Source organism: Neoarius graeffei, chromosome 27 (genome assembly GCF_027579695.1).
Source record: "Neoarius graeffei isolate fNeoGra1 chromosome 27, fNeoGra1.pri, whole genome shotgun sequence".
Classification (NCBI taxonomy): domain Eukaryota; kingdom Metazoa; phylum Chordata; class Actinopteri; order Siluriformes; family Ariidae; genus Neoarius; species Neoarius graeffei.
The window spans coordinates 3,560,068-3,587,692 of record NC_083595.1 but is presented as its reverse complement, the minus strand read 5'-3'; the positions used below and the strand labels follow the sequence as shown (position 1 = coordinate 3,587,692).

Sequence of the window (27,625 nt, the reverse complement as noted above, 5' to 3'; positions counted from 1 at the left end):
CCCAGGGAGGCATCCAGGAGGCATCCGAAAGAGATGCCCAAGTCACCTCAGCTGATTCCTCTCGATGTGGAGGAGTAGCGGCTCTACTCCGAACTCCTCCCAAGTGACTGTGCTTCTCACCCTATCTCTAAGGGAGCGACCAGCCACCCTGCGAAGGAAACTCTTTTCGGCCGCTTGTATCCGCAATCTTGTTCTTTTGTTCATTACCCAAAGCTCATGACCATAGGTGAGAGTCGGAATGTAGATCGACCGGTAAATCGAGAGCTTCGCCTTTTGGCTCAGCTCCTTCTTCACCACGACGGACCGGTAAAGCAACCGCATCACTGCGGAGGCTGCACCGATCCGCCTGTCGATCTCACGCTCCATCCCTCCCTTACTCGTGAACAAGATCCCGAGATACTTAAACTCCTCCACTTGAGGCAGGACTTCTCCACCAACCTGGAGAGAGCAAGCCACCCTTTTCCGGTTGAGAACCATGGCCTCGGACTTGGAGGTGCTGATTCTCATCCCAGCCGCTTCACACTTGACTGCAAACCACCCCAGTGCATGCTGAAGGCCCTGGTTTGAAGAAGCCAACAGGACAACATTATCCGCAAAAAGCAGAGATGAAATTCTGTGGTTCCCAAACAGGATTCCCTCCGGCCCCTGGCTGCACCTAGAAATTCTATCCATAAAAATTATGAACAGAACCGGTGACAAAGGGCAGCCCTGCCAGAGTCCAACATGCACTGGGAACAGGTCTGACTTAGGCCAAGTTTACATTAGACCGTATCTGTCTCGTTTTCTTCGCGGATGCACTGTCCGTTTACATTAAAACGCCTGGAAACACCGGGAAACGGGAATCCGCCAGGGTCCATGTATTCAATCCAGATCGTGTCTGGTCCGGTGCTGTGTAAACATTGAGAATACGCGGATACGCGGATACGCTGTGCTGAGCTCTAGCTGGCGTCGTCATTGGACAACGTCACTGTGACATCCACCTTCCTGATTCACTGGCGTTGGTCATGTGATGTGACTGCTGAAAAACGGCGCGGACTTCCGCCTTGTATCACCTTTCATTAAAGAGTATAAAAGTATGAAAATACTGCAAATACTGATGCAAATACTGCCCATTGTGTAGTTATGATTGTCTTTAGGCTTGCCATCCTTCCACTTGCAAGTGGTAAGTGACGCGCATGCCCGACATGCACTGAGATCACACACACAGCGGCTCAGTCCCAAATCACTGCTCGTGCACTCCACTCGCGCGCTCTGTGAGCTGCGCAGGGCCAGAGTGCGCACCCTCCAGAGGGCACTCGCTGTTCAGGGCGGAGTGATTTGGAGCGCAGGATGCCTGCGGAGCCGAGCGTATCCGTGTATTGGTGTTGCTGTGTCCACGCAAATCGTGTATTGGTGTTGCTGTGTGCACACTAATCGTTTTAAAAACGTTAATCTGATGATCCGCTGATACGGTCTAATGTAAACCCCACCTTACTGCCGGCAATGTGAACCAGACTCCTGCTCCGTTCGTACAGGGACTGGACAGCCCTTAGCAAAGAGCCCTGAACCCCATACTCCCGAAGCACCCCCCACAGGATACCATGAGGGACACGGTCGAATGCCTTCTCCAGATCCACAAAGCACATGTGAACTGGTTGGACAAACTCCCATGAACCCTCGAGCACCCTATGAAGGGTATAGAGCTGGTCCAGTGTTCCATGACCAGGACGAAAACTGCATTGTTCCTCCTGGATCCAAGGTTCGACTATTGGCCAAATTCTCCTCTCCAGTACCCTGGAGTAAACCTTCCCGGGGAGGCTGAGAAGTGTGATTCCACTATAATTGGAGCACACTCTCTGGTCCCCTTTCTTAAAAAGAGGGACCACCACCACAGTCTGCCACTCCAGAGGCACTGTCTCCAACTGCCACGCGATGTTGCAGAGGCGTGTCAGCCAAGACAGCCCCACAACATCCAAAGACTTGAGATACTCAGGGTGGATCTCCTCCACCCCCAGTGCCTTTCCACCAAGGAGCTTGCAAACCACCTCAGTGACTTTGGCTTGTGTAATGGACAAGTCCACTTCTGAGTCATCAGTCTCCACTTCCTCAATGGAAGACGTGATGATGGGATTGAGGAGATCCTCGAAGTATTCCTTCCACCGCCCGACAATATCCCCAGTCAAGGTCAACAGCTCCCCACCCACACTGTAAACAGTGTTGGCAGAGTACTGCTTCCCCCTCCTGAGGCACCAGATGGTTTGCCAGAATTTCTTCGAGGCCGACCGATAGTCCTCCTCCATGGCCTCACCAAACTCCTCCCAGTTCTGAGTGTTTGCCTCCACAACTGCCCGAGCTGCGGCCCGCCTGGCCCACCAATACCCATCAGCTGCCTCAGGAGTCCCAGAGGCCAACATGGCCTGATAGGACTCCTTCTTCAGCTTGACGGCATCCCTTACTTCTGGTGTCCACCACTGGGTTCGGGGATTGCCGCCATGACAGGCACTGGAGACCTTGCGGCCACAGCTCCAAACAGCCGCGTCAACAATGGAGGCAGAGAACATGGTCCACTCAGACTCGATGTCCCCTGCCTCCCTCGGAAGCTGGGAGAAGCTCTCCCGGAGGTGGAAGTTAAAGACCTCCCCGGCAGAGTGCTCGGCCAGACATTCCCAGCAGACCCTCACCATACGTTTGGGCCTGCCAGGTCTGTCTGGCTTCCTCCTCTGCCAGCAGATCCAACACACCACCAGGTGGTGATCAGTTGACAGCTCAGCCCCTCTTTTCACCCAAGTGTCCAAGACATAGGGCCGGAGATCGGATGAAACGACAACAAAGTCGATCATCGACCTCCGACCTAAGGTGTCCTGGTGCCACATGCACTTATGGACACCCCTATGCTCGAACATGATGTTCGTTATGGACAAACCGTGACTAGCACAGAAGTCCAAGAACAAAGCACCACTCGGGTTCAGATCGGAGAGGCCGTTCCTCCCAATCACACCCCTCCAGGTGTCACTGTTGTCACCCACGTGAGCGTTGAAGTCCCCCAGTAGAACAATGGAATCCCCAGTCTGAGCACCTCTCAGTACCTCTCCCATGGACGCCAAGAAAGCCGGATACTCTATACTGCTATTCGGCCCATAGGCACAAACAACAACAAGAGCCCTCTCTCCAATCCTAAGGCGCAGAGAGGCGACCCTCTCGTTCACTGGGGTAAACTCCAACACATGGCAGCTGAGCTGGGGCGCTATAAGCAAGCCCACACCAACCCGCCGCCACTCGCCGTGGGTGACTCCAGAGAAGTGGAGAGTCCAGCCCCTCTCGAGGAGCTGAGTTCCAGAGCCCAAGCTGTGTGTGGAGGTGAGCCCGACTATCACTAGCCGGTACCTCTCAACCTCCCGCACAAACTCAGGCTCTTTCCCCCCCAGCGAAGTGACATTCCATGTCCCAACAGCTAGCCACTGTGTTCGGGGATCAGGTCGTCGAGGCCCCTGCCTTTGACTGCCGCCCAATCCACACTGCACCGGCCCCCTACGGCTACCTCTGTGGGTGGTGAACCCACAGGAGGTCGGGCCCACGTCACCGCTTCGGGCAGAGCCCGGCCAGGCCCCATGGGCAAAGGCTCGGCCACCAGGTGCTCGCATACGAGCCCCAACCCCGGGCCTGGCTCCAGGGTGGGGCCCCGGCTGCGCCATACCGGGCGACGTCACGGTCCTTGATTTTTTAATTTCCATAAGGGGGTTTGGTGAACTGCTTTTGGTCTGGCCTGTCACCTAGGACCTGTCTGCCTTGGGAAACCCTAACAGGGGCGTAATGCCCCCGACAACATAGCTCGTAGGATCATTCAAGCACACAAACCCCTCCACCACAATAAGGTGGCAGTTCTTATTTTACAAGTAAGGTGAGAGAGAAACAGCATTTTGATTTTCCTATATGCCCTGGATTTATAGTGAATTGACAATAAAAAAAATCTTTGAATCTTTTGACTTAAGTATAAAATGAACTTGAAGTATACTTCTTTTTGATAAGGGGATCCTCATTTATATAAATACATGGAATTTATTTTTTGGGGAAAGACGGGGTTTTTTTTCAATACAAACAAATAAATCAGTCAAACAAACTGCCTGGTCACCTGGACCCCTGCCTGGTCACCTGGATCTCCAGCTACCTCACTGACAGGCCGCAGTATATCATACTGAAGACATCACGTCTGACACTGTAATTAGCAGCACTGGAGCACCCCAGGGCACGGTGCTGGCCCCTCTTCTCTTCACCCTGTACACTGAGGACTTCTGCTACAACTTGGAGCTGTGTCACATTCAGAAATTTGCCGATGACACAGCCATCGTTGGGTGTATCAGTGATGACAGAGAGGAGGAGTATAGGAGCCTGGTGAGGGACTTTGCTGTGTGGTGCAACAGGAACCATCTGCAGCTCAGCACCTCAAAGACCAAGGAGCTGGTCATTGACTTTGGGAGGTCCAGACCAAGGTCACGACCAGTTCTGATCGAGGGAGTCGAGGTGGAGGCTATGGATTCCTACAAGTACCTCGGGCTGTGGCTGGACAGCAAGCTGGACTGGACTTGCAACACCAATCACTTATACAGGAAGGGACAGAGAAGGCTATACTTCCTTAGGAGGCTGCAGTCCTTTAACATCTGCAGGAAACTCCTGTGGATGTTCTATCAGTGTGTGGTCGCCAGTGTCCTGTTTTACACCATGGTGTGCTGGGGGGGCAGCACATCCAAGAAGGACACATCCAGGCTGGACAAACTGATCAGGCAGGCCGGCTCTGTGGTAGGCATGAAGCTGGACTCTCTGGTGATAGTGGCAGAGAAGAGGTCTATGGACAAACTATTGAACATCATGGACGATGCCAGTCACTCTCTGCACACCGTCATCAGCAACCAGAGGAGCCTGTTTAGTGACAGAATGCTCCTTCCCAAGTGCAGGATGAACAGACTCAAAAACTCCTTTGTCCCTCACACCATCAGACTGTACAACTCCTCTCTGGGGGAGAGGAGGGGTAACAGGAGGACAGAGGACGGGCAGGAGCAGTAGCCTAGCCTAGCCTAACAATAAGCAATACTGGACAATGTGCAATATAAAGTGCAATATCTTTCCTGCTCCCCCCCCCCCCCACACACACACACACTTACCCTAACCCCACTTCTGAGCAATTCCAGCGTTATGGATGCGACACTTGAACTCAAAATGGCAACAAATGACCCAGTGCATGTTTTATTGTCTCCCAGTATTTAAACAGGTGTTGCACATTTTAAGGCTGTACCATACTGGAGAAGTGATAGAACAAGAACAATTCCCAGAGTACATCTAGGGCATGCCAGGAAATGCCAATAAAAGATGCGTTATGGATGTGACAGAAAAAGTATCACTTTTCTTGGGTGACTGTACATTTTTATCAAACTCTGTGAAATTGTAAACCTAATGTCGAAATGGAGATATCCATTTGATAGAGGGGTCCAAGGTGAATATTAAAAAATCTTTGTTTAAAATATTTTGTACTTCATGCAGAGTTTCGGAAGGAAAAGTCAGCGTTATGGATGTGACGAAATTCCGTTATGGATGTGACGCGTCTGAAATAGACATGGCATATGTTTAGAAAAATCAGCAATTTAACCACCATAACCCTTTGAAAAACTCTAAATATCAGCTAAAACTATCAAAGTTCTTAAATAATATTTAGGACGGCTATTGTTTTGCTGTTTTGTGGATTTTAGCATACATTTCTGTGGCTTGTGGCAATAATATAGAATTGTACATGATCAAAGTTGATTTTAGCTTGGGTTTTACATTATAAGAAAGAAAGACTGACAGTGACATTAGGTTGGTTACAAACTGGTTCAACTTATTCACATCTGTAAAATACAGGCCTAGGTGATATCTCTGGGAGTGGTTTTGATGTATTACATGTTGCTTTATTTTTGCATGGTGAGGTTGACATTTACATGGAATTGCCCTTCTCCCCCTTTCCCCTCTTCCCCATATCTTATTCTTTTTATTCTATTTGTATATGTAAATACTTAATTTATTTTTAATTTATCTAGCAGTTTTTCTCTATTTCTTTTCTCTGTTTATCCGTAATGATGCTGCTGGAATCTTAATTTCCCTGAGGGAACCCTCCCAAAGGGATCAATAAGGTTTTATCTAATCTAATCTAATCTAAACTCAGAATAATCACACTGAGCTGGCTGAGAGGAATCTGAGGTAAAGTTCTTCCCTCAGGGTTCCTCTAACACCTCGAGTGAGGAGCACACAAAATAAAGAAAAACTGCCGGTAAATATTCTAAACTAACAGTGTAAACGTTTATAATAAAACATTTCAAGTTTTATCAGCTGCAAACAAACCAACAGACCCCCAGTGGAGCAGGCGGCGCCTCCCTCAGCTCCGCTCCGCACTCTGCACTCGCTGCTCAGCGACCACAAACAAGCGCTCTGTCCCGCCCCCTTCGTGTGACGTCACACAGAGCCTGCCTTGCTTCGCGCGAGCGGAACAGGCTCGAGATCCTACAAAGGAGTGACGGAGGAGAGTCCGGGGCAATACACACACACTCTCACACTCTCTCTCACACACACACTCTCTCTCTCATACACACACATACACTCTCTCTCTCTCATACACACACACTCTCACACTCTCTCTCTCTCATACACACACACTCTCACACTCTCTCTCTCTCACACACACACTCTCATACACACTCTCTCTCTCATACACACACTCTCTCTCTCTCCGGCGCGCCTCTGTCCCGTTCTCCTCCCGGTGAGTAAACCAGCTTTTCTCTGACTTTTATTCCGTGTTAGTTTGTTCTCCTGTTTATTTGCTCTTTATATTTTTTTATTCATCGAAAGGCGAACCGCGCGCGAGCTCTTTTTATCTCCTTTGAATGGTGTGTGTGTGTGTGTGTGTGTGTGGCTTCATCAGGTGAAATAACAGCATCGTGTGAAACTTTTACAGCGAGTTTAGTAACTTAACACCGAAATGGAGACTTAAACTGGAGAGAGGCATCTTAACACACACACACACACACACACACACACACACACGGAGCGTTAGTGATGATGAAGAGTGTGTGTATGGGGCGCAGGTTTGAATGTGACTTTTGTTTGCTTTCCTGTCCTTGTGCACTGCACCCCAGCATCCCCCCTGTGGGACTGTCACTAACCCCACCCACCCCAGTGTGCACTCGAACCTCTCCCCTCCTGCACAGTGCGACCAGTAAATAAACCGTTACTTTGTTTCAGAATTCAGACTCCTGCGTGGCGCGTGCCGTGGTGCAGCCGCGTCTCCTCCCCTCCTGCCCCAGCCCTCTGTCTCCCACAATGCACTGCGCTCTGAATCTACCTCTCTTTGAACTGTGGATCAGCAGCTTACTGTAGTAACCAGTGAACTAGTCCCCTCCTGGCTCGCGGTGAGTGGAGGGTCCTCAAGGCTGTGTGATACAATGACAGATATCACACTGAGGTTTGATCTTCTGATCCTGTGTATCATGGTCCCATGATGTTGTCAGTGACAGCGTGTATTAAACTCCTAATGGGGCGGGATTGATCGATGCTCCGCGTTAAAAGTACTGCATTATTTGGAACACACACAGAGAACAAAATACCTGTTCGACCTGGTAACATGTTTAGGTTTTGAATAAACAGCTATTGTCGCCTGATGTGTATAATAATAACAACATCAGTGCTGGTATCAGGTAACAGTCCAATACCAGGATTATTTACTTGTGCTGTGACGCTGATATCTGATACCTCATGATACTCTAAACCATTATCGTAACATGCATTTTCACGCTACAGACCAGATGACAGGAAACAACAGCGATCCAGGCGTATTTTATGATCAGTGATCAAAGCAAAGACTTTTCTGTGAACATTTCCAGATCAGAAACTCGAGGACAAGGAGGACGTTCATTGCTAAGTGAGAAAAAATGTCCTCAGATGACGCTAGGTGACTGAAAGTAACAGCTCTTAACCGGTCTGTTGTTCGTGATGATCAGCTGCTATCCTGGTTCTGACACGATAGAAACAAAACCTCCAGCTGGACAGAAGGTGAAACCAAACTAACATAGCAAGCTAATGCACTTCTTTTCAAATCAGCTCGATGTTTCAGAATGCCGCTCTCCTGAAGAGGGTGTTAGATGTTTTTGTAATTCACAGAACAGTTTCATTATCATGCTGAACAGGTCTGAAAGGTGCGTTCGTGTATTGCCAGTGTAAACACACCTGATGTGGTATAAATGTCCCAAACCACATCTTACAGTACAAAATATATCGTGTTTAATACATAATATACATGTACCGTTTGTGCAGTTTGGGACCCTGGACCTGCAAATGTTGTTTGCTAAATTATATGTACAGTGGTGCTTGAAAGTTTGTGAACCCTTTAGAATTTTCTATATTTCTGCATAAATATGACCTAAAACATCATCAGATTTTCACACAAGTCCTAAAAGTAGATAAAGAGAACCCAGTTAAACAAATGAGACAAAAATATTATACTTGGTCATTTATTTATTGAGGAAAATGATCCAATATTACATACCTGTGAGTGGCAAAAGTATGTGAACCTTTGCTTTCAGTATCTGGTGTGACCCCCTTGTGCAGCAATAACTGCAACTAAACGTTTGCGGTAACTGTTGATCAGTCCTGCACACCGGCTTGGAGGAATTTTAGCCCGTTCCTCCGTACAGAACAGCTTCAACTCTGGGATGTCGGTGGGTTTCCTCACATGAACTGCTCGCTTCAGGTCCTTCCACAACATTTCCATTGGATTAAGGTTAGGACTTTGACTTGGCCATTCCAAAACATTCACTTTATTCTTCTTTAACCATTCTTTAGGAGAGCGACTTGTGTGCTTAGGGTCGTTGTCTTGCTGCATGACCCACCTTCTCTTGAGATTCAGTTCATGGACAGATGTCCTGACATTTTCCTTTAGAATTCGCTGTTATAATTCAGAATTCATTGTTCCATCAATGATGGCAAGCCGTCCTGGCCCAGATGCAGCAAAACAGGCCCAAACCATGATACTACCACCACCATGTTTCACAGATGGGATAAGGTTCTTATGCTGGAATGCAGTGTTTTCCTTTCTCCAAACATAACGCTTCTCATTTAAACCAAAAAGTTCTATTTTGTTCTCATCCGTCCACAAAATTTTTCCAATAGCCTTCTGGCTTGTCCACGTGATCTTTAGCAAACTGCAGATGAGCAGCAATGTTCTTTTTGGAGAGCAGTGGCTTTCTCCTTGCAACCCTGCCATGCACACCATTGTTGTTCAGTGTTCTCCTGATGGTGGACTCACGAATATTAACATTAGCCAATGTGAGAGAGGCCTTCAGTTGCTTAGAGGTTACCCTGGGGTCCTTTGTGACCTCGCCGACTATTACACGCCTTGCTCTTGGAGTGATCTTTGTTGGTCGACCACTCCTAGGGAGGGTAACAATGGTCTTGAATCTCCTCCATTTGTACACAATCTGTCTGACTGTGGATTGGTGGAGTCCAAACTCTTTAGAGATGGTTTTGTAACCTTTTCCAGCCTGATGAGCATCAACAACGCTTTTTCTGAGGTCCTCAGAAATCTCCTTTGTTCATGCCATGATACACTTCCACAAACATGTGTTGTGAAGATCAGACTTTGATAGATCCCTGTTCTTTAAATAAAACAGGGTGCCCACTCACACCTGATTGTCATCCCATTGATTGAAAACACCTGACTCTAATTTCACCTTCAAATTAACTGCTAATCCTAGAGGTTCACATACTTTTGCCACTCACAGATACGTAATATTGGATCATTTTCCTCAATAAATAAATGGCCAAGTATAATATTTTTGAATAAAATATTCAAAACCACTACACCACCGGCACGGTGGTGTAGTGGTTAGCGCTGTCGCCTCACAGCAAGAAGGTCCTGGGTTCGAGCCCCGGGGTCGGCAAGGGCCTTTCTGTGTGGAGTTTGCATGTTCTCCCCGTGTCCGCGTGGGTTTCCTCCGGGTGCTCCGGTTTCCCCCACAGTCCAAAGACATGCAGGTTAGGTTAACTGGTGACTCTAAATTGACCGTAGGTGTGAATGTGAGTGTGAATGGTTGTCTGTGTCTATGTGTCAGCCCTGTGATGACCTGGCGACTTGTCCAGGGTGTACCCCGCCTCTCGCCCGTAGTCAGCTGGGATAGGCTCCAGCTTGCCTGCGACCCTGTAGAACAGGATAAAGCGGCTAGAGATAATGAGATGAGATGAGATAATATTTTTGTCTCATTTGTTTAACTGGGTTCTCTTTATCTACTTTTAGGACTTGTGTAAAATCTGATGTTGTTTTAGGTCATATTTATGCAGAAATATAGAAAATTCTAAATGGTTCACAAACTTTCAAGCACCACTGTACCGTACCATACAGAGGGGCATTATTTCTCCCCACACTCATGTCATTCTGTGAATCGGGACGCAGCTCGTGTCTGAGGTGTAAACGTGAAGTGAAAGGACTCGCGGCTTCCTGTAATGTTCATCTCGAGAGGTCGCTCTGTAAAGACCACCGAGCGTCATGCTACAGAGATGGATTCACGAAGACGGCGGTGGATTTGAACAGATGTAATGATGTGCATGTCAGTATGAGTGTTTATAAACACACAGCGTGTATCAGAGAGCAGGGCAGTGGAAGGAAGTGTAAAGGTTTTTAATTCTGTTTACTGAGGTAATATTTACTCTACAGTACAACATATCTTTATTTTCGGTCTCTGATCCACCATTTTTCAGCTGTTTCTCGGAGATCGGATCGGATTGGCGTCGTCTCTAATTCCTACACGTATCTGTGAGTTTAGAAACTGCTAATGAGTGACGGTGGGCTCGATTCCCAATATTATGACAGCCAGGAGTCATGCTCTCTGAGTGGGCGGGACATACTCTCTCTTCCCTGTCAGTCACAGTGGCACTCGCCAGTCATGTGCGTCTGTGTGCTCATGTATGTGGGAAAGGGCGGATAGCGCTTTCCTCAGAGTGTGTCACGCTGTAGAAGTTCCCGTCGATGAGTGACAATATCACTTTTGTGCGGTAAAGTCATTACTTCCTGTGGGTGTAGTTCAGTGCTTTAATTCTTTGTGCTGCAATTAAAGTGAAATGAAATTACATTAAAGTTTACACTCGTGTGTTCACGAGAATGAACACCAGATCTCCATGACGTGTGTGTACAGGATTATCTTACACTTACACACGCTTTAGGAAAACTGACGGACAAAAAAAAAAAAACTTTTCAGATTGTTTTCAGGTGTTTAAGTTTGATGTGTTTTAAGTTTTAAACGAGTGTCTCTCGTGGCGTCTGGGCTCATAACACACGCTCACACACTGTCAGTCCGGCGTCACTGCGTCTCCACACACACACACAGCACAGCACTACCATTGTGTATCTGTGTTTGTGTGGAAAGCTAAAAAAGTCTGATTACAGACCGGCGCTCTCTCTGTCTCACGCACACACACACACACACACACACACACACACACACACACACACACACACACACATTAACCCGGAATTATTCCCTCTAGCCACTTCCTGTCTGACTGTGTCCAGCTCCGTGTGTGTGTGTGTGTGTGTGTGTGTGTGTGTGTGTGTATATAAACTGCATTCCACACGGTCAACAGGAGCCACAGCACAGATACCAGAGAACTGTGTACAGGAACAACAGCAGCAACTCATCACACAAGTATTTCCTCTCTCTCTCTCTCTCTCTCTCTCTGTATCCCTCTCTCTCTACCTCCCTCTCTTTCCCTCTCACTCTCTTTATCTCTCTCCCCCCCCTCTCCCTCTCCCTCCCACTCTCTTTATCCCTCTCTCTCTCTCCCTCTCCCTCCCACTCTCTTTATCCCTTTCTCTCTCTCCCTCCCACTCTCTTTATCCCTCTCTCTCTCTCCCTCTCCCTCCCACTCTCTTTATCCCTTTCTCTCTCTCCCTCCCACTCTCTTTATCCCCCCCCTCTCTCTCTGTCTGTCCCTCTCTCTCTCTGTCTGTCCCTCTCTCAATAGGAAGCAGATGCTCAGAGCAGGTCTGAATGTCAATGTGTGTGTGCGGAGGGCGAGACTGTAGATTTAGATACACATTAACACTCTGTCTCTCTCTCTTCCACTGTCTCCGTGTCTCTTTTCCCCTCGCTGCCTATAACAGATGGTCCGTTCCTTGTTATCATTGTGAAGGCCGTTTGTTAGGAAGTGGGCCTTGAACACCACTCTGTTGTTGATTGTGTTCTCTGAGCATTTTGGCCAATCACAAAGTTTCCAGATAAGTTGTTTCCCCTCAGCACACTCCCTGGATTTCCACCGCAGGAATGTGGACGAGTGCCACAGACCTTACCAGGAATCTGAACCCGTATTCCTCTGACAGCCAGATCAGAGTGTAATGCCGTCCTCCTCACCTGCGGGATGTGACCCTGACATCTTCTGATTCTCAGACGCACCACTCAGGATCTCATCAGTTCATCGTTACCCATCATGCTCCAGCAGTTTTAATACGTTTCCCTTTAGTCATCCTGATATACAACTGTATAATATAATATATCTCTCCCATCCACGTCTCTGCCTCTGACTCCGCCTTTTCTCTTCTATCTCCATCTCTGTCTCCTTTCACATCCCTCTCTCACCCACCCCTCCTCTCTATCATTTCAACTCGAATTTCTAAACACATTTCCATCATATGGTTTAGAAAGGGTTTCAGTGACGTACCTGCCCCTGATGCTCTACTCAAACTGTGGGGTATTGGGCCTTCTTTTCTCCTCTCTCTCTCTCTCTCTCTCTCTCTCTCTGCACTGGTCTTTTGATATCTTTCTTCATTAATTACATTTATTTATCTTTTTACCTCCTCTCCCTCTCTTCTTCACTTGCTGCACTTAGTTTTATTTCTGTCTATCCTGTCGAGCTGCACGTTCTCCTCGGCTCGTTCTCGTTCTCTGTCCCCCGTCCCAGTGTGTAGTGGGGTGTGGTGTGATTGATGTGATGGTGTTGGTGTATTTGCTGCAGTCAGCAGGTGGCTGTAATTGGTCTGATCGGGGTTCCTCACTGCTCTTCGCCCGATGCAGGAGCGAAGGATTTATTCCCATTCTGAACACTGCAGCGATGCGAGAGATGAACACGTCAGCGAGATTCGTGGTGTACAGTGAACGTCCTTCAGAGAAATAAAAAGAAATTACATTCAGCATTTTAGAGAAGCCGAGTCCAGCTAGACTGGAGCACAACACACCGTGTCTGACTGTCTCACAATGTGTCACCACTATCACTTAATGGTGTCAGTATTACACACACACACACACACACACACACACACACACACACACACACACACACAATGTGTAAGTCTGTTTTCTGTTTACAGCAGGGTTGTCATGGTTACTAAAAGTCCACAGTTAGAGCACACTGTCCCCACGCTGAGTGCCAAGGTCACTTCTAGGCGTGTACCGATTCACTCAGCTCATGATTTGACTCGTGATATTGAGTGTACGATTCAATTTTCACACAATGTAAAAAAAAATAAATGAAGAAAATTTGATTACAAAAAAAATCAACATTTATTTTCCTGTTCTTTATCAGCTTAAATATTATTTGTTACATCCGCACACATTGGCGCGCAACAGACTTTCACTCACGCACACTCTGCCCAGCAGGTGCCTCTAATGACTAGCACCTGCCCTGGGTTAAGGTGCAGTCAGAGCGCACATAAAAGGATGCTGCTAACATTGCGAAGTATTGCATTGTTGATCACCTTTACCGAGCTGTTGCCTCGTATTGTCTTCCTGGTTTCTTGAACTTGTTCGTTGTTTTTGTTTCTGATCTTGTCTAGCCCAGTTTAGCCTGTTTGTGCCTCATCTGACCCTTTGCCTGTTAATTCGTTATTGAGTCAGCCTGCCATTTTGGACTGTATGCCTGGTTATTGCTTCTTTTACAATAAAGACTGTCTTCCTGCAAATACATCTGCCTCCAATCTATCTGCGCCTCCCTGACAGAATACTTCGCCGTACCATGGATGTAGTGGAAGAGAGCCAGCATGCTGCTCAACGCCATACCCGGGTTTTCGTGCCTCTACTCAGATCAGTAATTTTCCTGCAGCAACTAGGGTTGGACATACTGGCACCCTATGATGGGTTATAACTACAATGTGCATTCTTTTACTCTGACCTGGTGGAGCCCAAGCCTGCAGAGCATGTCTGGGTAGGCTGCATGATTTTTTGGTTCACTGGACCAGCACGCCGGTGGGCCGAAGGCCTGGTCAGGATGCAGCACCAATGCCTCCGGAACACCCAGGCATTTGCTGAGGAGCTTAAATCCTGGTTCCAGGCCTCCAGGAAGGAGAGCCCCCATCATTTTTTTTTTTTTTTTGGGGGGGGGGTGCTAAGATGCCAGAAGAGGACGAGGCTGAAGCAGAGTCAGAGGAGTAAGCCTTCGCTCCAGAGCTCCCTCCAGGGTTTGATGCAGTGGCAGTGGAGTAGGCCACTGCCCCAGAGCCAGCACCAAAGGCCAATGGGCCAGCCTCTGCTCCTCTGCACATTCCAGAGCCAGCACCAGGGACCAACAGGGCAGCCTCTGCTCCAGATTTCAGTGCAGATGAGCTCTTCTTCCCACTGCCTGGCTTTGAAGACGTCATCCCACCACCTGGCTTTGGCTTTGAGAGACATTATTGCCATGCTGCCTGGCTTTGGCTTCAAGGAAAACGTCACCGCCACGCCGCCTGGCTTCAGTTCATCTCCAGGTTTTGGACCAAGTTTATGGATAGATTGGGGGTTTCCGTAAACTTAACTTCAGGGTATCACCCTCAGTCCAATGGCCAGGTGGAACGGGCAAACCAGGAGGTTGGGTGTTTTCTCAGAATCTTCTGTATGAAGAACCAAAAAGATTGGCCGCATTTTCTTCTTTGGGTGGAATACGCCCAAAACTCTCTTAAGCACTCAGCCACCCAGCTAACACCATTTCAGTGCATCCTTGGTTATCAGCCACCACTCTTCTCTTGGGACGACTCCCCACTGCAAATCCTGGCTGTAGGCTTTTGGTTCAAGAGGAGCAAACAGGTGTGAGGTGTGGGAGGAAGTTCACCAGAGGCTGGAACTGGTAACTAGTAAGTATAAGCAACATGCAGAGTCTGCATACAGACGGGAGGTTGAACGGCTGGTCTGTTGGTGCGGTCAGAACAATCTGGAGCTGAACACGCTCAAAACTGTGGAGATGACAGTGGACTTTAGGAGGAGCCCCCCCCCACCCTGCCGCCCATCACTATCACCAACAACATTGTGACTGCTGTTGAAACCTTCAGGTTTCTGGGTTCCACAATCTCCCAGGACCTGAAATGGGAGACCAACACAGTCACCATCATCAAAAAGGCCCAGCAGAGGTTGTACTTTCTGTGCCAGCTCAGGAAGCTCAACCTGTCTAAGGAGCTGCTGACACAATTCTACTCTGCCATCATTCAGTCTGTTCTCTGCTCTTCCATCACTGTTTGGTTTGGATCGGTCACCAAACAGGAGAAGAACAGACTGCAACGGACAATAAGGTCTGCAGAGAAAATTATTGGTGTCAGCCTGCCCTCCATCCAAGACCTGTACCTGTCCAGAGTCAGAAAATGAGCAGGTAACATCTCTGCAGACCCATCACACCCTGGTCACAAACTGTTTAAACTTCTCCCCTCTGGGAGACGCTACAGAACCCTGTACACAAAAACAACCAGACACAAGAACAGTTTTTTCCCTCAGGCTGTCTCTGTGATGAACAGCTAAAACCGGACTCAAATATCAGTAACATCAACTGTGAAATATCTGCACACTCATACAGTCATTCTGTGCTCACTGTATATTTATATTTACTAATTCAGCCTTGCAGTATGCTGTCTATACATATATTTATCCTTCTACGGGTACATAGCTTTTTGTTTTTGTCTACGCTTTTTATCTGTTTGTACTAAGAGAGCTAAGTGAAACCGGAGTCAAATTCCTTGTGTGTGTTCACATACCTGGCAAATAAAGTGTTTTTTTTTATTATTATTATTATAAACACCGAGGGGAGACTCCTGAATACACCCCAGGCTACCGAGTGTGTGTATGAGAACCCAACTCATGCCGGAAGCTCCAAGCCCGATACATTGGTCCATTTAAAATTATTCGTAAGATCAACGAAGTCGCCGACAAACTGGAACTCCCACCTCACTGCAGGATGGCACCCATGTTCCATGTGTCGTGCCTGAAACCCGCCATCTAAGGTCCCCTAGCAACTAACACACCCGTTAGAGAACCTCCCCCCTTCCTGGAAATGGAGGGAGACCCAATATACCAAGTGCAGAAGATTATCACTTTCCGACATAGACAAGGACAATTAGAGTACCTAGAAGACTGGGAGGGATATGGCCCAGAGGAACGCAGCTGGGATTCTAGGGACATCTTAGACCCAGTCCTCACCCAGGAATTCCACTTGGGACACCCCGACAAACCAGCACCAAGAAGAAGAGTTCTCCCCAGAAAGGAAATTGCTCCCAGAGTGAGCCCCGCGGGGTGGGGGGTGTCTGTTTGTAATAGCACCGAAAACCTGAGTTTGGAGCAGCTTCAGACTACACTTCCCAAGTACCACAGCGCCCCTCATCTCCCGAATACTAGGAAGTGCACCTGTTTCCCATTTCCCCAGTAATCACCTCCCTGTGTCCGCGTACCTGATCATACCAAGCCTTATCATATGCCCTCTGCTGTCTAAACAACACAATTCCAGCTCAGAAAAACTAAGAGATTACGCAGGCTGATGATGATCATGATTTGTTTTTTATTTTGCTGATTCAAGTCTCATCTCATTCATCTCATCTCATTATCTGTAGCCGCTTTATCCTTCTACAGGGTCGCAGGCAAGCTGGAACCTATCCCAGCTGACTATGGGCGAAAGGCGGGGTACACCCTGGACAAGTCGCCAGGTCATCACAGGGCTGACACATAGACACAGACAACCATTCACACTCACATTCACACCTACGGTCAATTTAGAGTCATCAGTTAACCTAACCTGCATGTCTTTGGACTGTGGGGGAAACCGGAGCACCCGGAGGAAACCCACGCGGACACGGGGAGAACATGCAAACTCCACACAGAAAGGCCCTCGCCGGCCCCGGGGCTCGAACCCGGACCTTCTTGCTGTGAGGCGACAGCGCTAACCACTACACCACCGTGCCGCCCCTGATTCAAATCATCACAAATATTTATCGCAATTTATTGTTGCATGATGTATTGTTACATGCCTAGTCGCTTCTGATTGGTTGAGAAGAAGGCAGTGGAAGTACTTTATCTGTATCCTCATTGTATTTTTGCGTCATCAGTTGACAAATTATACTAGAATGTTTGTTTTCATTTATTTGATGTATTCTGCATTCTGTAATAGCTAAATTAATACTCGTTAAACACATTATGATTGTTTTATTTCTCATATGTGATCACTTCTTGTGGAATTTATTTAAGCCGTCAGCTGCTTGTTTATTTGTAGCGTAAACATACACAAGTTGCTCGCCTTGTAATTCAGAGTGTTTGTCTCTTGAGCTGCTACTTCAACTTGTTCATTCTCATCACTGGAGGAACACACACACACACACACACACACACACACACACACACACACACACACACACACACACACACACAGCATTGCAGAAGAAAGAACATCTCACAGCACAGCAGAGAGGGCAAAAGCAGTATTAATGTGACTGTAAGTGAAATGTCTCCACCGCCCTGGAGCTCAGCTGCGTCTGGTCTCTGAACTTCACCAGTTTAGCCTCAGACTCACTGATGTGTTTTCTGACTGTGACACACTGTTCTCTATAAACATGGACAAAAGAGCAACGAGAGAAAAACAGTCACTGCCAGAAATATCGGTGTCACTCCACACTAGTGTGAGTCAGTCAGGGGGCGTGGCCTAAAGTCAGAATGAGGAATTGTATGTTAATCCAGTTTTGAGACAGTCCCTAGTGTGTGTCTCAGTGTCTGATTATACAATGAAAATTCTCTAATGATAGACCTGTGATCAAAGAACACATCATCAGTCAGCGTGATCCGGAAATCAGTTCATGCAGAAAATGGGCGTGTCTGGTTTAACGCTATCGCTGCTGTAGCTGTGCCGTGAGTTTGCCGGCCTCCTATAGGTGGATTTTAGTTGAGAGAGTCTGTTTTTTATCGAGTCTTAGTCACTGTACGCTCTCTCTCTCTCTCTTCTTTCATGCCATTATCAGGAAAGGGCAGAGACATCAGACCCTTGCAGCTGAATTTTTAAGGAATTGAGCTGAGAGGAACAAGGACTGAATTATAATCTCTCTCTCTAGTGCAGAGAGAGAGCTCTGTCAGCATACTATTATTATTATTATTATTATTATTATTATTATTATTATTGTCTGCAGTTTGTGTTTGTGTGTTGTCTGCTGTATTTGCTCGTGAATTTGACCTGGGACATTGGGGAAAAGTGTATTTGTGTTTATTTTGTTTACTCATGAATATCATTACCATACAAATACACTCCACACTGCACAACCTGAGAACACATGTCTTTTAGGATTTTATAAGTTCACAGCATAGAGAAAGTGAGAGTGAGGGATTTAAACACATGGCTGTGACCTTCATACTTTAAAAAAAGAACATTTGAAATGCTGCAGGAAAAACAGTGAGATGTGTGGATTTGCATTTTTGTGTCTGTAATGTCTCACAGACGCTCACAGACTCACACAGACTCACAGACTCTCAACCTCACAGAGACTCACACTCACAGACTCACACTCACAGACTCACACAGACTCTCAACCTCACACAGACTCACACTCACAGACTCACACAGACTCTCAACCTCACACAGACTCTCAACCTCACACAGACTCACACTCACAGACTCACACTGACTCTCAACCTCACACAGACTCTCACACAGACTTACAGACTCTCAACCTCACACAGACTCACACTCACACTCACAGACTCACACAGACTCTCAACCTCACACAGACTCACACTCAGACTCACACTGACTCTCAATCTCACACAGACTCTCAACCTCACAGACTCACACTCACAGACTCACACTGACTCTCAACCTCACACAGACTCTCACACAGACTTACAGACTCTCAACCTCACACAGACTCACACTCACACAGACTCTCAACCTCACACAGACTCTCACACAGACTTACAGACTCTCAACCTCACACAGACTCACACTCACAGACTCACACTGACTCTCAACCTCACACAGACTCTCAACCTCACAGAGACTCACACTCACAGACTCACACTCACAGACTCACACAGACTCTCAACCTCACACAGACTCACACTCACAGACTCACACAGACTCTCAACCTCACACAGACTCTCAACCTCACACAGACTCACACTCACAGACTCACACTGACTCTCAACCTCACACAGACTCTCAACCTCACAGAGACTCACACTCACAGACTCACACTCACAGACTCACACTCACAGACTCACACAGACTCTCAACCTCACACAGACTCACACTCACAGACTCACACAGACTCTCAACCTCACACAGACTCTCAACCTCACACAGACTCACACTCACAGACTCACACTGACTCTCAACCTCACACAGACTCTCACACAGACTTACAGACTCTCAACCTCACACAGACTCACACTCACACTCACAGACTCACACAGACTCTCAACCTCACACAGACTCACACTCAGACTCACACTGACTCTCAACCTCACACAGACTCTCACACAGACTTACAGACTCTCAACCTCACACAGACTCACACTCACACAGACTCTCAACCTCACACAGACTCTCACACAGACTTACAGACTCTCAACCTCACACAGACTCACACTCACAGACTCACACTCACAGACTCACAGACTCACACAGACTCACAGACTCTCACACAGACTCACAGACTCTCAACCTCACACAGACTCACACTCACAGACTCTCACAGAGCATCTCAGAGTCCCATGTGGTTTAAAATGAAGGCATATCTGTGTGTGTGTGTGAATACTGGTGAAGGTTTGTTGCTGTGACGACGGTTGCTGAGTGAGAGATGCAGGTAATTTTCCCTCTTCTTTATGGGAAAGTGCTGTTTATAGTCTGCTCTGTGAGAAACACTTTATTCTTAACATGTGAAGCTCTTTAAAACCAGTACACACACACACACACACACACACACACACACTCTCTCTCTCTCTGCTACACATCTTTGTTCATCACATGTATATTAGATGTCCATTTAACCCGTCTGAGCTGTGCTACAGCACCTGGGGGGTTCGGAGCTGTGCTCAAGAGCACTTCAGCCACAGATGTAGAGGGAGGGGCTGTGCAGTCCCGCCCCCACCTGGTCCACGGAATCAAACCAGCAACCTTTTGGTCCCAAAGCTGCTTCTCTAACCTTTAGCCCATGTCTGCCCCATGTGACACGTACTTTCAGGCCTCAAAGTTAACTTTTGACACCTTTTGACCTGCAGGGCAATTGGCCTCAAAAATTTTTGCCCCCCTTGAGTTTCCTTTTGCCCTAAAATTTTGCGGTATTTCAGATATTGTTTTAACAATAATAAGCATCACTGTATAAATGATAGAGTGCAGATAGCTCTGTAACTACATGTCCGTGGGGTTGTTGAGACATGGAGGGGTGGGGATACCATCTAGCCCACAGTTCAGATCGGAGTCCTTTGAGAGTAAATGCTTTGGCTTTCGCAGCATTCTGTTCCCAAAAGCTGATGTCAGGAAAAAGTCTTTACACAAAAAAGGTTTTCTTGCTTTTGTATTTTTTTTAAACTGTTCTTCCATGTCGGGACTGTTCAGGAAAAAGAAGGCATATTCCAACATGTAGCTAATGCTAACACTCGGCCACTAATCTGCACCATCACTCCGGTTGTTTTGAGGAATTTTGTATGGATCAGAACCGCTAATAAACCGATTTCCGCGTATATCTATCCTGCGCTTCTTTCTGACTAAGATTATCCAAGTAATCCGGTAGTCGAGCTTTTTTAGCTGTAGTTTTCTTCGGACAACAGCAGCAGACGCTGGACATCTCCGCTTGGCTTCAGACCACTCACAGTGATGAAAAGCACAAATGCGCACGCACGCCTGAAGCGAGCCAATCAGAATCGCCGTTACAAATCGGGAAGAAAAAAAACAAAATGGTGATCACAGGGGAGGTGAGGGTGCTGGGTAATACGTCTTGTTTTTTGTAATGTGCTCGCTTGAAAATAATTTTTGTGCTTAAAGAAGCTGACCATAGTTGTGCCTGAATGGGCCTAACTCGCTAAAATATTTCTGCATGGGCATTACTGAAATCAGGCATTCGGGCAGTGCCTGGTGTTGAGGCTTGACTTTTCTGTCGTCACCTGACAGATGAAAACATCCTAGTTTGATTTTTTTGAAGCGTTCTGCATTCTGTAGGCCACGGCTACCCCATGCATACAGTCTCTCTCTCTCTCTCTCTCTTTCTGCGCATGTGCGGTGCGAGTGGGTGGAGTGGAGCGTGTGTGAGTGAGTGCGTGCTGAAAGTTTGGCCGCCGTGCCATAAACTTTTGGTCTTTTTCTATCTTTTTTTCTATCTTTCTATTTCTTTTTTTTTTGTATACGGTTGTTAGTTTATTGTTGTTTGAATTTTGTTAAAAGTGCACGCGCCAGGCGTCTGCTTCCTTTTGGAAGTATGGCGGCGCGAAGTGCACTTGAGCAGCGTTTTGGTTTTCTAACGAGGAAACATGGGATTAAAATAGATTCACCTCTTTCAGTAGAGGAGATCAGTTTGGCTGTGGGAGGTTTAATTGGACATGACAATGTTTTGTCTGCGTCTCGCATGAACAGGGCAGTGGTTTTATTCCTTGCTTCTGTTGATTTAGTAAACGAAATGGTGGAGACGGGGGTAGTGGTTGAAGAGGTCTTTCTCCCCGTTTTACCTTTATCTAGCCCCTCAAGAAAAGTAATGCTTTCTAATGTGCCCCCCTTTATTAGCAACAATGTGCTTACAGAGGTCTTATCTCGGTATGGAAAGGTAGTATCTCCCCCAAAAATGATACCGATGGCAACCAAATCTCCGCTATTAAAGCATGTTGTCTCGTTTCGAAGGTTCGCTTATATAATTTTGAAAGACAAGGGAGAACTTGAAGTCTCTCTGAATATTAAGGTGGATGATTTTAATTACACGATTTATGTGACCACAAACACGATGAAGTGTTTTGGATGCGGACAGCTGGGGCACCTGGCGCGGAACTGTCCAGATAAGGTGAAGCTGAATAATGTGAATTTAAAAGAGGGTATCCCCAGTGATGAAAGATCTCAGGAAACACCCAATACTGAGAATGATGAGGCACCTACGGGTGAGGAGGGTGAAGGTGCGGGTGATGGGAATGGTGAAGGAGAGGTGGCCCCTCCGGCTGAGACACCAGAAGATGGTGACTCAATGGATCTCGTTTTGGAATCTGAAATGCCCGCTGCTTCGCAGGGCAGTTACACAGATCTAGTAGAACAAATTTTTAATGAAGCTATTAACGAACATAACCCTCCTTTGGAAACTGAAAATGTTTTTAAAATGCCGACCAAGAAAAGGGGTCATCCGGGTTCTAGAGGTAAAGCAAAGAAGAAGAGTCTAACAGTTGATGTGCTTGATAGTGAGAGCGATTATGCGTCTGACTGTAGTGTTACCTGCAGTCTACGCACAAGCGGCTTTTCTCAACAGAATTACAGTGTTGAAGATATCAAAGCGTTTTTAACCAAAACCAAGCATGCAAGGAATGTAAGGATTGATGATCACTTTGCAGATGTTGATCAGTTTATCGCAAAGACCAAACTGTTTATGTCAGAAGGGGGATTTACCGATCAAGAGGGCTTCCGTTTAAAAAAGATATTGGGCAAGTTAAATGATAGTGATGTTAAAAATCAATTGTAATTTTTCTTTATGATCATTATGTATCTTAAGTTCTATATTTTATATTTCCTCATGTGTGAATTTCAAATTGCTTCGTTGAATTTAAATGGAGCAAGGGATCGAAATAAGAGAGCTACTGTGTTTGAAACTTTAAAAAAAAAGAAAATTGATGTTGCGTTCGTTCAAGAAACTCACACAGATATAAGGAATAGTGATGACTGGGCGAGTGAATTTGCGGGTGTATCAGTTTTGAGTCACAACACCTCAAATAGTGGGGGTGTTGGTATTCTTTTTAGCCACAATTTTATTCCATGCTCTTATGAAATTAATGAAATTATTAAAGGTAGGCTTTTAAAAGTAAGAGCTAAATATGATGGTAAAACCTGTGTGTTTGTTTGTGTTTATGCACCTACTGATGCTTTAGAGCGCATACTTTTTCTACAAACACTAGATGACGTTCTAAAAACTTGTGATTGTGAAGACATCTTGCTTGTTGGGGGAGATTTTAATTGCACAGAGAATGGCATAGATCGCAATCATATAGAGCCTCACATGCCATCTCGTAAAAAGTTAGTTGAAATTGTAAAGGTTCACAATCTTGTAGATGTTTGGAGAAGTTTCCATTTAAAGCAGAGGCAGTATACATGGGTCCACGCATATAATAACATGCTGTCCTTGGCAAGGCTAGATAGATTTTATGGGTTCAAACACCAGTCTAATTTCTTCAGGAGTTGTAACATCGTACCAGTTGGGTTTTCTGATCACTGTATGGTAACTTGCAACATATTTATTAGTACTTTTAAACCAAAGAGTGCTTACTGGCATTTTAATTCCAGTTTATTGCAAGACAAGCATTTTAGGGATGTTTTTAATTTTTTTTGGGATCAGTGTAAGAGTACAAAGTCTGTTTTTAGGTCAATACAGCAGTGGTGGGATTTTGCTAAGGTCCAGATAAAAATGTTGTCTCAACAGTATAGCTTCAATGTCACGAGGGACATCTCCAATCGTATGACTGCCTTAGAGATTGAGATTTTGAATCTTCAAGGGGACACAACTGGCAATGTAACGGAAAAATTGAAAATCAAAAAGAACTTACTGGCCGAGTTATTAGGGGTTAAGGCTCAAGGAGCTCTGGTCAGGTCACGTTTTCAGTCTATTGAACTCATGGATGCGCCTACCAAATTCTTTTTTAATTTGGAAAAGAAGAATGGTCAAAAAAAGCTAATGCAATCTTTGTCGTCAGAAGATGGCACTATTCTGTATGATCACACTGACATTCGTAAAAGAGCACGGGCTTTTTTTGAAAATCTTTACAAGAGTGAGATCTCCTATGAGCAGGCTCCAGAGAATGTCTTTTTGAACAATTTACCCCAGATATCCAGCTCGGCAAATGCAATCCTCGGAGGGGTGATAACCCTGGAGGAAGTGTCCACAGCCCTCCAAAGTATGGAGAGTGGAAAGGCTCCGGGGATTGATGGTCTACCGGTTGTATTCTACAAAGCTTTCTGGCCTGAAGTAGGCACAGACTTGCTGGAGGTACTTAGTGACAGTTTAACCAATGGGTGGCTGCCACAAAGTTGCCGAAGAGCTGTGGTGACGCTGTTACCAAAAAAAGGGGATCTAAATGACATAAGGTCATGGAGGCCTGTCTCTGTCCTATGTGTGGAATATAAAGTGCTCTCAAAGGTTCTGGCCAATAGGCTTAGAAAAGTGGTAGGAGAGGTCATCCATCCTGACCAGACTTACTGCGTGCCTGGAAGGTTGATTTTTGACAACATTTGGTTCATTAGGGATATTGTGGATGTTGGAAGGCGTCTAAATTTAGAGTTTGGACTTATTTCAATAGACAATCAGAAAGCGTTTGATAGAATTGAGCATAACTATTTATGGAATGTCTTGGCCGCTTTTGGTTTTACTTCTGATTTTATTAATTATATAAAAGTCTTATATCGTGACATTGAAAGCATACTAAAAGTTAATGGTGACTTGTGTGCCCCTTTTAAAGTGTTTAGAGGTATTAGACAAGGCTGTCCCTTGTCTGGGATGTTATATTCCTTGGCGATAGAGCCACTTTTGATTAAACTGAGAAATGAGATTGAAGGTGTAATGCTTCCAAATTGCACTTTTAAGTTTAAATTATCAGCTTATGCTGACGATGTGGTTATTCTTGTTAAGAGCCAGAGGGATGTGAATGCCATGTTGGGATTACTTAATGATTTTAAATTGCTATCCTCTACTAAAGTAAATTGGGGAAAGAGTGTGGCTTTGTTGATGGGGGACTGGAAGAATGGTCCACCCAGTTTACCTGAGGACCTACATTGGTGCAGAGAAGGGTTTAAATACCTGGGGGTGTTTATCGGGAATAATGATTTTATGTTGAAAAACTTTGAAGGTGTTTTAGAGAAAGTGAAAGGCCGTCTTGGTAGATGGGACTTTTTAATTAATAAATTGTCTTATAGAGGCAGAGCGCTTATAATAAACAACCTGGTTGCTTCATCCCTCTGGCACCGGCTGGCCTGTATAGACCCTCCTGTCATTGTGCTGTCAAAAATTCAATCTATTTTGGTTAATTTTTTCTGGGACAACCTACACTGGGTGCCACAAAGTGTTTTGTTTTTACCCAGAGAAGAAGGGGGACACGGGTTGGTTCATTTACAGAGCAGGACGGCTGCTTTTCGTCTACAGTTCATACAGAGACTGCTTAGTGGGACTGCGAAGAGCAGCTGGGAAGCTGTGACTTGTGTCATTCTGCGCACTTTTGAGGGGCTGGGGCTCGATAAGACGCTTTTCTGGATGGACCCTAAACATTTGAACTTAAAGAAATTTCCTATTTTTTATCGGAACCTTTTTAAAGTATGGAGTCTTTTCAAGATTGGGAGGACTATGAGCTCTACATCTCTTTTTTGGTTACTGCAAGAACCTTTGATCAACGGCTCCATATTAGACCTCTCACATGATCAGTCTTTTCCTGCCCTCAATGGAGTTCTCTGTGAGGCTAAAGTTCTCACCCTGAATGACTTGATCAATTTAGCAGGACCTTTGCTTCATAATGCGAATCCAGTGGCTAACCAATTAGGAGTAAGGTCATTACGAACGATAAAGCATCTTCTTGGAAAGTGGAAGGGGTTCTTTACAGAAGACGAAAATAAGTTGTTGACCGATTTTTCTGTGGGCTTGTTGTCTCCAAATGAATCTGATGTATTTCCTAATTTTACTGTAACTGCAAATTGGGATGACTCCTCAGGTGTTTTACTTAAATCCGAGCCCATATTTTTTCTTGGTTGTAACCTTGCCTCTGGTAAGGTATTGTATAAACTATGTGTTCTGGCTATGAACAAAAAACACCTAGATAAAAGAATTGACACTCCGTGGCGTGCTGTTTTACAAATCACCGAGGAGGTTAAACCACAATGGAGGGTCTTTCACAAGTCACCATTACCTAAGAAATGCGGGGACTTACAATGGAGGATTTTACATGGGGCAGTGGCGGTTAATGCTTTTATTTCAGTTTTAAATCCCAGTGTAAGTGAACAGTGTCCCTTTTGCACAATGAAGGAAACCATTTTTCATGCTTTCATGCAATGTGTGAGACTGAAACCTCTTTTTACCCTTTTAGAAAGGTTATTTGGTGGTTTTAATGAAAACTTTTTAATGGAAACTTTTATTTTAGGGTTTAAATATTGCCAGAAGCGCAGGTTTAAATGTCAATTATTAAACTTTTTAATTGGACAATCCAAAATGGCTATTTATGTGAGTAGGCGAAATAAAATAGAGTTCGACTCAGGGTACAATGTTTTAATGGTTTTTATGATGTTGGTGAAATCAAGAATTTTTATTGATTTTCGTTTTTACAGTGAAATGAATGATCTTGGGGCTTTTGAAAGGATATGGTGTTATAAAGATGCTGTGTGTTATCTGGAGGATGATACACTCAATTTTAACAGCCTGTTAGAGGACTTGCAGCCTGGTTAACTGTGTTAATTTTATCAGAGTTGTGCATTTATTTATTTATTTATTTTAGGCTGCATTTTTACTCTTTTATTTTTTAATGACTTTTAAATACTGGTAAAGACTTTGTTTTAAGGACATGGTATGCATGTATAAGCAATTTGTATTAAATGAAGTTTGAAAGTCAAAGTCTCACTCACTCACTCACTCACTCACTCACACAGTGCTGTCTGTAACTAAATTTCCTCAGGTGTTTACACAACTTACCAACAGTCGTGATGTGCACACAAAAGTGCCCTATTATTGTTTCCTATTCCCTTCATGGGCTGATTGTAGAGCTTCATATTGTGGCATGCCTGCATATGTGTGTGTGTGTGTGTGTGTGTGTGTGTGAGAGAGAGAGACCGTGTATCATTGTGTGTGTGTGTGTGTGTGTGTGTGTGTGTGTGTGTGTGTGTGAGAGAGAGAGAGAGACAGTGTATCATGGTGTGTGTGTGTGTGAGAGAGAGAGAGAGACAGTGTATCATGGTGTGTGTGTGTGTGAGAGAGAGAGAGAGAGAGAGAGAGAGAGAGAGAGACAGTGTATGTGTGTGTGAGAGAGAGACAGTGTATCATGGTGTGTGTGTGTGTGTGAGAGAGAGAGAGAGAGAGAGAGAGACAGTGTATGTGTGTGAGAGAGAGAGAGAGACAGTGTATCATGGTGTGTGTGTGTGTGTGTGTGTGTGTGTGTGAGAGAGAGAGAGACAGTGTATCATGGTGTGTGTGTGTGTGTGTGAGAGAGAGAGAGAGAGACAGTGTATC

At 45.7% G+C, this 27,625-nt stretch overlaps 1 protein-coding gene across 2 annotated transcripts in view; it reads left to right on the top strand.

The window, feature by feature from the left end:
* Positions 1–6,526: 6,526 nt before the first annotated feature.
* sh3bp4a (SH3-domain binding protein 4a) overlaps positions 6,527–27,625 on the top strand; it is a 90,930-nt gene continuing 69,831 nt past the window's right edge. Inside the window, exons 1-2 of one of the 2 annotated variants that reach the window (XM_060911774.1) lie at positions 6,527–6,760; positions 7,243–7,409. The gene's annotated coding sequence lies outside the window, so the exon portion shown is untranslated. The remainder of the gene's footprint in view (positions 6,761–7,242; positions 7,410–27,625) is intronic. The other variant, XM_060911773.1, reaches the window with a different exon arrangement.